Consider the following 9,771-nt stretch of genomic DNA (forward strand, 5'->3'; position numbering starts at 1 on the left):
AAGTGGACTAATTAGTTTGATCTTCAGGCCAATTCCTAAGAAAGGACTAGAGTTATTGGAATTCAATTCAATTAGCAAAAATAACAATTATCAATCACGATGAATTTGATAACTCAAGAGTCTCCAATTAATCAATTAAAGCCAAGAATATAAAAAGCTAAATAAGAATCATAAATCTGAAATACCTCATTTTATATTAAATAAAGGAAATCCTAACATGAATGGTTCATAAGCCAATTTGGCAACATAAGTAATTAACAAATAAAAGCATTAAAGTATCTGAAAGTAGAAGAGAAATATAAAGTAAAAGGAATATCGAACCTGTGACTAAAGATGAAATGAACTAAACTAATAGAAATCCTAAAATCCTAAATCCTAAGAGAGAAGAGAGAACCTCTCTCTCTCTAAAAACTACATCTAATCCTAAAATTATGAATTATGAATGTATGTTATATGAAGTGTTGGATGCATTCCCCCACTTTATAGCCTCTAATCTGTGTTTTATGGGCCAAAAACTGGGTCAAAAACAGCCCAAAAATCACCCCCAGCATATTCCGGTACGTACAGGTCGTGGGAAAGTGACGCGGAAGCGTCGTCCACGCGTTTGCGTGGATTGCGTTTCTGTCAGGTCACGCATCCGCGTGATCCACACGTTTGCGTTGCCTGGCTTCGGGAAAACTATGGCAAATTATATATTGTTGCGAAGCCCCGGATGTTAGCTTTCCGACGCAACTAGAACCGTGTCATTCGGACCTCTGTAGCTCAAGTTATGACCATTTTAGTGCGAGAGGGTCAGGCTGATAGCTTTGGTAATTCCTTCAGTTTCTTGTATTCCTTCCACTTTTGCATGCTTCTTTTCCATCCTCTAAGCCATTCCTTCCCTGTGATCTCTGAAAACACTTAACACACATATCAAGGCATCGAATGATAATAAGAGATGATTAAAATACACAAATTAAAGACTCTAGAGAGCAAGTTTTCAATCATAGAACAAAATCAGGAAGGAAAACGTAAACTCATGCAAATAGTATGAATAAGTGGGTAAAGAGTTGATAAAAACCACTCAATTGAGCACAAAATAAACCATAAAATTGTGGTTTATCAACCTCCCCACACTTAAACATTAGCATGTCCTCATGCTAAGCTCAAGAGAAGCTATAAAGGGGTGAAGTGGAATGGTAAGGAATATGAAATGCAACCTATCTATGTGAATGCAACTACATGCAAAATGTTTCTAAGCTCTTTAAGACAGACACAAATCAGATTTCACTAATTCAAATTATACAATGAAAGACAAGTAAACTTGTAAGAAGATAGCTCATGAGAGCAGGAGACATAGAATCAAGCATTGAACCCTTACTAGTAGTGTATATCACTCTAATTCTCACGTGTCTAGGGTCAATCCACTCTACTTCTCCTCTAGTCATGCTTTCTAAACTTTGTTCTTCATCTAACCAATCAACAAATATTTAGCATATCAATGCAAACATCATGAGGTCTTTTCAAGGTTGTAATAGGGCTAAGGTAAAGGTAAGGATGCATGTATGGCCAAGTGAGCTAAAATATGAATCTTTGACTAGCCGAAGTTCTCACCTAACATACACATACTCTTTATGTAACTCTAAAATCATGCCTAGCTACCCAAAATTCCCACTTTTGTATAATTCCCATACTCATGTACCAAATTTTCTTTAATTTTTATCACATGTGCATTGATTTTTTCATTAACTTAACTTTGCATTGGGGTAATTTTGTCCCTTTATTTATTTACTTATTTATTAAATATTTTTTTTTGGATTTTCTTCTCTATTTTATTTTTGAACATGAAAATAAACATAGCTTATCAATGCACAATGATTTTTAATTTTTATAGTTTCACATGAGTAGGCACCCAAATTTCCATTATTTTATCATGACACATTCCCTTATTAACCCTTGTTCCCACAATTCTCCCATACTTAATTAACACACAAATTTCTATCTTAAGCTAACTGATGAGCGGATAATTTATACGCTTTTTGGCATTATTTTTAGTACATTTTTAGTAGGATCTAGTTACTTTTAGGGATGTTTTTATTAGTTTTTATGTTAAATTCACATTTCTGGACTTTACTATGAGTTTGTGTGTTTTTCTATGATTTCAGGTATTTTCTGGCTGAAATTGAGAGACTTGAGCAAAAATCAGATTCAGAGGTTGAAGAAGGACTGCAGATGCTGTTGGATTCTGACCTCCCTGCACTCAAAGTGGATTTTCTGGAGCTACAGAACTCCAAATGGCGCGCTTCCAATTGCGTTGAAAAGTAGACATCCAGGGCTTTCCAGAAATATATAATAGTTCATACTTTGCCCGAGTTTAGACGACGCAAACTGGCGTTGAGCACCAGTTCTATGTTGTAGTCTGGCGTCCAGCGCCAGAAACAAGTTGCAAAGTGGAGTTCAATGCCAGAAACATGTTACAAACTGGCGTTCAACTCCAAGAATGACCTTTGCACGTGTAAACTTCAAGCTCAGCCCAAGCACACATCAAGTGGGCCCCAAAAGTGGATTTCTGCATCATTTACTTATCTCTGTAAACCCTAGTAACTAGTTTAGTATAAATAGGACTTTTTACTATTGTATTTACATCTTTAGTTTCATCTTTAGATCACGTTTGGGGGCTGGCCATTCGGCTATGCCTGAACCTTTCACTTATGTATTTTTCAACGGTAGAGTTTCTACACACCATAGATTAAGGTGTGGAGCTCTGCTGTTCCTCAAAGATTAATGCAAAGTACTACTGTTTGTCTATTCAATTCAACTTATTCCACTTCTAAGATATTCATTCGCACTTCAATATGATGGATGTGATGATCGTGACAGTCATCATCATTCTCAACTTATGAACGCGTGCCTGACAACCACTTCCGTTCTACCTTAGATTGAATGGATATCTCTTGGATATCTAATACAGGGGACCGAGTCCGAGTTATTAGTGTCTTCGTGGTATAAGTTAGAACCCATGGATGGCCATTCCTGAGATCCGAAAAGTCTAAACCTTGTCTGTGGTATTCCGAGTAGGATCTGGGAAGGGATGGCTATGACGAGTTTCAAACTCGTGAGTGCTGGGCGTAGTGACAGACGCAAAAGGATCAATGGATCCTATTCCAGTATGATCGAGAACCGACAGATGATTAGCTGTGCCGTGACAGAGCATTTGGACCATTTTCACAGGAGGATGGGATGTAGCCATTGACAACGTTGATGCCCTACATAAAGCGTGCCATGGAAAGGAGTAGGATTCATTGGATGAAGACAGCAGGAAAGCAGAGATCATAGGAATGAAAGCATCTCTATACGCTTATCTGAAATTCTCACCAATGATTTACATAAGTATTTCTATCTTTATTTTCTATTTATTTATTATTATTATTCGAAAACTCCATAACCATTTGATATCCGCCTGACTGAGATTTACAAGATGACTATAGCTTGCTTCATACCAACAATCTCCGTGGGATCGACCCTTACTCACATAAGGTTTATTACTTGGATGACCCAGTACACTTGCTGGTTAGTTGTATCGAAATTGTGACAAATTCTGAATTAAGATTAGAGCACCAAGTTTTTGGAGCCATTACCAGGGATCACGATTTCGTGCACCATGTTTTTGGCGCCGTTGCCGGGGATTGTTCGAGTTTGGACAACTAACGGTTCATCTTGTTGCTCAGATTAGGTAACTTTATTTTAATTTTAAGTTTTTGTTTTTATTCTTTTAATTTTCAAAAAAAATTTCCAAAAAAAAAATTTTTTTAATTTATGTTCTTCAAAATTTTTAAGAATGAATTCTAGAGTTTCATGAAGCATGTTGAAGCCTGGATGGCTGTAAAGCCATGTCTAAATTCATTTAGACTGAGGCTTCCAAATCATCATTACAAGAGCAAGCTAGTTGTTGCTAATCAAATTTGTTATTGTATGACTGATTTGTATCTTCTGAAGCTTGGCTGGCCATTGGCCATGTCTAGTGTTTTGGACCGGAGCTTTCATTGAAAGCTTGGCTGGCTAGTAAGCCATGTCTAATTCCTGGACTGAAGCTTTAGATTAAGAGTGCAAGATTCCTGGAATTCATATTAAAAATTTTGGAATCCTTATTTTTATTTTTCAAATAATTTTCGGAAAATACCAAAAAAAATTCATAAAATCAAAAAAATCAAAAATAATTTTGTGTTTCTTGTTTGAGTCTTGAGTCAAATTTTAAGTTTGGTGTCAATTGCATACTCATCTTGCATTTTTCGAAAATTGCACCCATGCATTGCATTCATCATGATCTTCAAGTTGTTCTTGATGAACTTTCTTGTTTGATCTTCATATTATATTGTTTTATGTTGTAAGGTGTTTTTCATATGCATTCTTGCATCCATAGTATCTAAACATGAAATATTTCTAAGTTTGGTGTCTTGCATGTTTTCTTTGCATATAAAAATTTTCAAAAATAAGTTCTTGGTGTTCATCTTGACATTCAAAGTGTTCTTGGTGTTCATCTTGACATTCATAGTGTTCTTGCATGCATCACATGTTTTGATCCAAAATTTTCATGCATTGAGTCAATTTTGTGTTTTTCTCTTTCCTTATTAAAATTCAAAAATCAAAAAAATATCTTTCCCTTTTTCACTCATAAATTTTCGAAAATTTGAGTTGACTTTTTCAAAACTTTTTAAAATTTAGTTGTTTCTTATGAGTCAAATCAAATTTTCAATTTAAAAATCCTATCTTTTTCAAAATCTTTTTCAAAAATCAAATCTTTTTCATTGTTCTTATTTATTTTTGAAAATTTTAAAAATATTTTTCAAAAATATTTTCTTAATTTTATCTTAATATTTTCGAAAATATTATCAACAATTAATGTTTTGATTCAAAAATTTCAAGTTTGTTACTTGCTTGTTAAGAAAGATTCAAACTTTAAGTTCTAGAATCATATCTTGTGATTACTTGTGAGTCAAGTCATTAATTTTGATTTTAAAATTCAAATCTTTTTCAAAACTAATTTTAGTCATATCTTTCTATCATATCTTTTTAAATAATATCTTTTTCAAAAAAAAATTTAAAATATATTTTCTAAACTTCTTATCTTCTTATCTTTTCAAAATTGATTTTCAAATCTTTTTCAACTAACTAATTGACTTTTTGTTTGTTTCTTATCTTTTTTAAAACCACTTAACTACTCTTCCCTCTCTAATTTTCGAAAATACCTCCCTCTTTTTCAAAAATTCTTTTTAATTAATTAATTGTTCTAAATTTTAATTTTTATTTTTATTTTCCCTTTAATTTTTGAAAATCATCAACTCCTTTTCAAAAATTATTTTTGAAAACTTCTCTCTCATCTTCTTCTATTTATTTAATTACTTACTAACACTTCTCTTCATCTCATATCTCTGCTCCTATCCTCACCCTTGTGTTTGGATTATCCATTCTTCTTTACATTACATTCTTTTCTTCTTCTACTCACACAAAGGAATCTCTATACTGTGACATAAAAGATTCCATATTTTCTTTTCTGCTTTTTCTTCTATTTCATATGAGCAGGAGCAAGGACAAAAATATTCTTGTTGAAGCAGATCCTGAACCTGAAAGGACTCTGAAAAGGAAACTAAGAGAAGCTAAAATACAACAATCCAGAGACAACCTTACAGGAATTTTCGAACAGGAAGAGGAGATGGCAGTCGAAAATAATAATAATGCAAGGAGGATGCTTGGTGACTTTACTGCACCTAATTCCAATTTACATGGAAGAAGCATCTCCATCCCTGCCATTGGAGCAAACAACTTTGAGCTGAAACCTCAATTAGTTTCTCTGATGCAGCAGAACTGCAAGTTTTATGGACTTCCATCCGAAGATCTTTTTCAGTTCTTAACTGAATTCTTGCAGATCTGTGATACTGTTAAGACCAATAGGGTTGATCCTGAGGTCTACAGGCTAATGCTTTTCCCATTTGCTGTAAGAGACAGAGCTAGAGTGTGGTTGGACTTTCAACCCAAAGATAGCCTGAACTCTTGGGATAAGCTGGTCACGACTTTCTTAGCCAAGTTCTTCCCTCCTCAAAAGCTGAGTAAGCTTAGAGTGGATGTTCAAACCTTCAGACAAAAAGAAGGTGGGCCATTGAATTGATCATCATGGCCGAACCTACAAGGGAGGGAGAGGACGTGAATCCCAGTGAAGAAGACCTCCTGGGACGTCTAGTGATCAACAAGGAGTTTCTCTTTGAGGAACCAAAGAACTCTGAGGCTCATCTAGAGACCATAGAGATTCTATTGAACCTCCTTATGCCCTTCATGAGCTCTGATGAGTATTCTTCTTCTGAAGAGAATGAGGATGTTACTGAAGAGCAAGTTGCCAAGTAACTTGGTGCAATCATAAAGCTGAATGCCAAATTATTTGGTAATGAGACTTGGGAAGATGAACCTCCCTTGCTCATCAATGAACTGAGTGATCTGGATCAACTGACATTGCCTCAGAAGAAACAGGAACCTGGAAAGTTCTTAATACCTTGTACCATAGGCACCATGACTTTTGAGAAGGCTCTGTGTGACCTTGGGTCAGGGATAAACCTCATGCCCCTCTTTGTAATGGAGAAACTGGGAATCTTTGAGGTGCAAGCTACCAGAATCTCATTAGAGATGGCAGACAACTCAAATAAACAGGCTTATGGACAAGTAGAGGACGTGCTAGTAAAGGTTGCAGGTCTTTACATCCCTGCTAATTTCATAATCCTAGATATTGGGAAGGATGAGGATGAATGCATCATCCTTGGAAGACCTTTCCTAGTCACAGCAGGAGCTGTGATAGATGTTAACAGAGGTGAATTAGTCCTTCAATTAAATGGGGACTCCCTTGTGTTTAAAGCACAAGGTTATCATCCTGTAAACATGGAAAAGAGGCACGATAAGCTTCTCTCAGTACAGTGTCAAATAAAGCCCCCACAGTCAAACTCTAAGTTTGGTGTTGGGAGGCCTCAGCCAAACTCTAAGTTTGGTGTTGGGAGTCTATAAAATTGACCCGATCACCTGTGTGGCTCCGTGAGAGCCCACTGTCAAGCTATTGACATTAAAGAAGCGCTTGTTGGGAGGCAACACAATTTTTATTTATCTAATTTTATTTTTATTTTTATTATTCTTTCATGTTTTATTAGGTTCATGATCATGTGGAGTCACAAAATAATTACAAAAATTAAAAACAGAATCAAAAACAGCAGAAGGAAAATCACACCCTGGAGGAAGGACTTACTGGCGTTTAAACGCCAGTAAGGAGCATCTGGCTGGCGTTCAACGCCAGAACAGAGCATAGAGCTGGCGCTGAACGCCAGAAACAAGCATAAAACTGGCGTTCAATGCCAGAAACATGCTACATCTGGGCGTTGAACGCCCAGAACAAGCATCAATTCGGCGTTTAAACGCCAGAATTGCATGCAAAGGTGTTTTACATGCCTAATTGGTGCAGGGATGTAAATCCTTGATACCTCAAGATCTGTGGACCCCACAGGATCATCTCAGCATCTGTGGACCCCACAGGATCCCCACATACCTCCACTCACCTTACCTCCTCATAATCCTATATCACCTTTTCCCAAGAACCCTTCACCAATCACCTCTAATTCCCCTCCAAAACTATCATAATCATACACCCACCTACACCCACCCACTCAAAATTTAAACCATCACTCCCTCCTTTTCACACATCATAACCACCTTAAACTCCCAGTGGCCGAACCCTTCCCACACCTCCATCTCCTCCATTTCTTCTTCTTCTCATCCTTCCTTTCTTCTTTTGCTCGAGGACGAGCAAACATTCTAAGTTTGGTGTGGAAAAAGCATTGCTTTTTTATTTTTCCATAACCATTGATGGCACCTAAGGCCAGAGAAACCTCTAGAAAGAGAAAATAGAAGACAAAAGCTTCCACCTCCAAGTCATAGGAGATGGAGAGATTCATCTCAAGGGTCTATAGCTCAGTGGTAGAACATTTGACTGCAAATCAAGAGATCCCTAAGATACCTCAGGGGATGCATTTTCCTCCACACAATTATTGGGGATAACTAAGGGTGGAACATCAAGATCACTCCATCATCCTCCATGAAATTAGAGAAGATCAAAGAACAATCAGGGAGGAGCAACAAAGACAAGGAAGAGACATAGAAGAGCTCAAGGACATCATTGGTTCCTCAAGAAGGAAACGCCACCATCACTAAGGTGGACTCATTCCTTGTTCTTAAATTTTCTGTTTTTCGTTTTCTTATATTAAATGTTTATCTATGTTTGTATCTTTATTACATGATCATTAGTGTCTAAGTGTTTATGCCTTAAAGTAGTGAATATGAATCCATCACCTCTCTTAAATGAAAAATGTTTTAAAAACAAAAGAACAAGAAGTACATGGTTTCAAATTCATCCTTGAAACTAGTTTAATTATTTTAATGTGGTGACAATACTTTTTGTTTTCTGAATGAATGCTTGAACAGTGCATATGTCTTTTGAAGTTGTTGTTTATGAATGTTAAATATGTTAGCTCTTGAAAGAATGATGACAAGGAGACATGTTATTTGATAATCTGAAAAATCATAAAAATGATTCTTGAAGCAAGAAAAAGCAGTGAATACAAAGCTTGCAGAAAAAAAAATGTGAAAAAAATAGCGAAAAAAAAGAAAAAGCAAGCAGAAAAAGCCAAAAGCTCTTAAAACCAAAAGGCAAGAGCAAAAAGCCAATAGCCCCTAAAACCAAAAGGAAAGGGTAATAAAAAGGATCCCAAGGCTTTGAGCATCAGTGGATAGGAGGGCCTAAAGGAATAAAATCCTGGCCTAAGCGGCTAAACTAAGCTGTCCCTAACCATGTGCTTGTGGCTTGTGGGTGTCAAGTGAAAACTTGAGACTGAGCGTTTCTGGCTGAAATTGAGGGACTTGAGCAAAAATCAGATTCAAAGGTTGAAGAAGGACTGCAGATGTTGTTGGATTCTGACCTCCCTGCACTCAAAGTGAATTTTCTGGAGCTACAGAACTTCAAATGGCGCGCTTCCAATCGCTTTGGAAAGTAGACATTCAGGGCTTTCCAGAAATATATAATAGTTCATACTTTGTCCGAGTTTAGACGACGCAAACTGGTGTTGAACGCCAGTTCCATGTTGCAGTCTGGCGTCCAGCGCCAGAAACAAGTTGCAAAGTGGAGTTCAACGCCAGAAACACGTTACAAACTGGCATTCAACTCCAAGAATGACCTCTGCACGTGTAAACTTCAAGCTCAGCCCAAGCACACACCAAGTGGGCCCCGAAAGTAGATTTCTGCATCATTTACTTATCTCTGTAAACCCCAGTAACTAGTTTAATATAAATAGGACTTTTTACTATTGTATTTACATCTTTAGTTTCATCTTTAGATCACATTTGGGGGCTGGCCATTTGGCCATGCCTGAACCTTTCACTTATGTATTTTTCAACGGTAGAGTTTCTACACACCATAGATTAAGGTGTGGAGCTCTACTGTTCCTCAAAGATTAATGCAAAGTACTACTATTTTTCTATTCAATTCAACTTATTCCGCTTCTAAGATATTCATTCGCACTTCAATATGATGGATGTGATGATCGTGACAATCATCATCATTCTCAACTTATGAATGCGTGCCTGACAACCACTTCCGTTCTACCTTAGATTGAATGGATATCTCTTGGATATCTAATATAGGGGACCGAGTCCGAGTTATTAGTGTCTTCGTGGTATAAGTTAGAACCCATGGATGGCCATTCCTGAGAT

Source organism: Arachis ipaensis, chromosome B05 (genome assembly GCF_000816755.2).
Source record: "Arachis ipaensis cultivar K30076 chromosome B05, Araip1.1, whole genome shotgun sequence".
Lineage (NCBI taxonomy): Eukaryota > Viridiplantae > Streptophyta > Magnoliopsida > Fabales > Fabaceae > Arachis > Arachis ipaensis.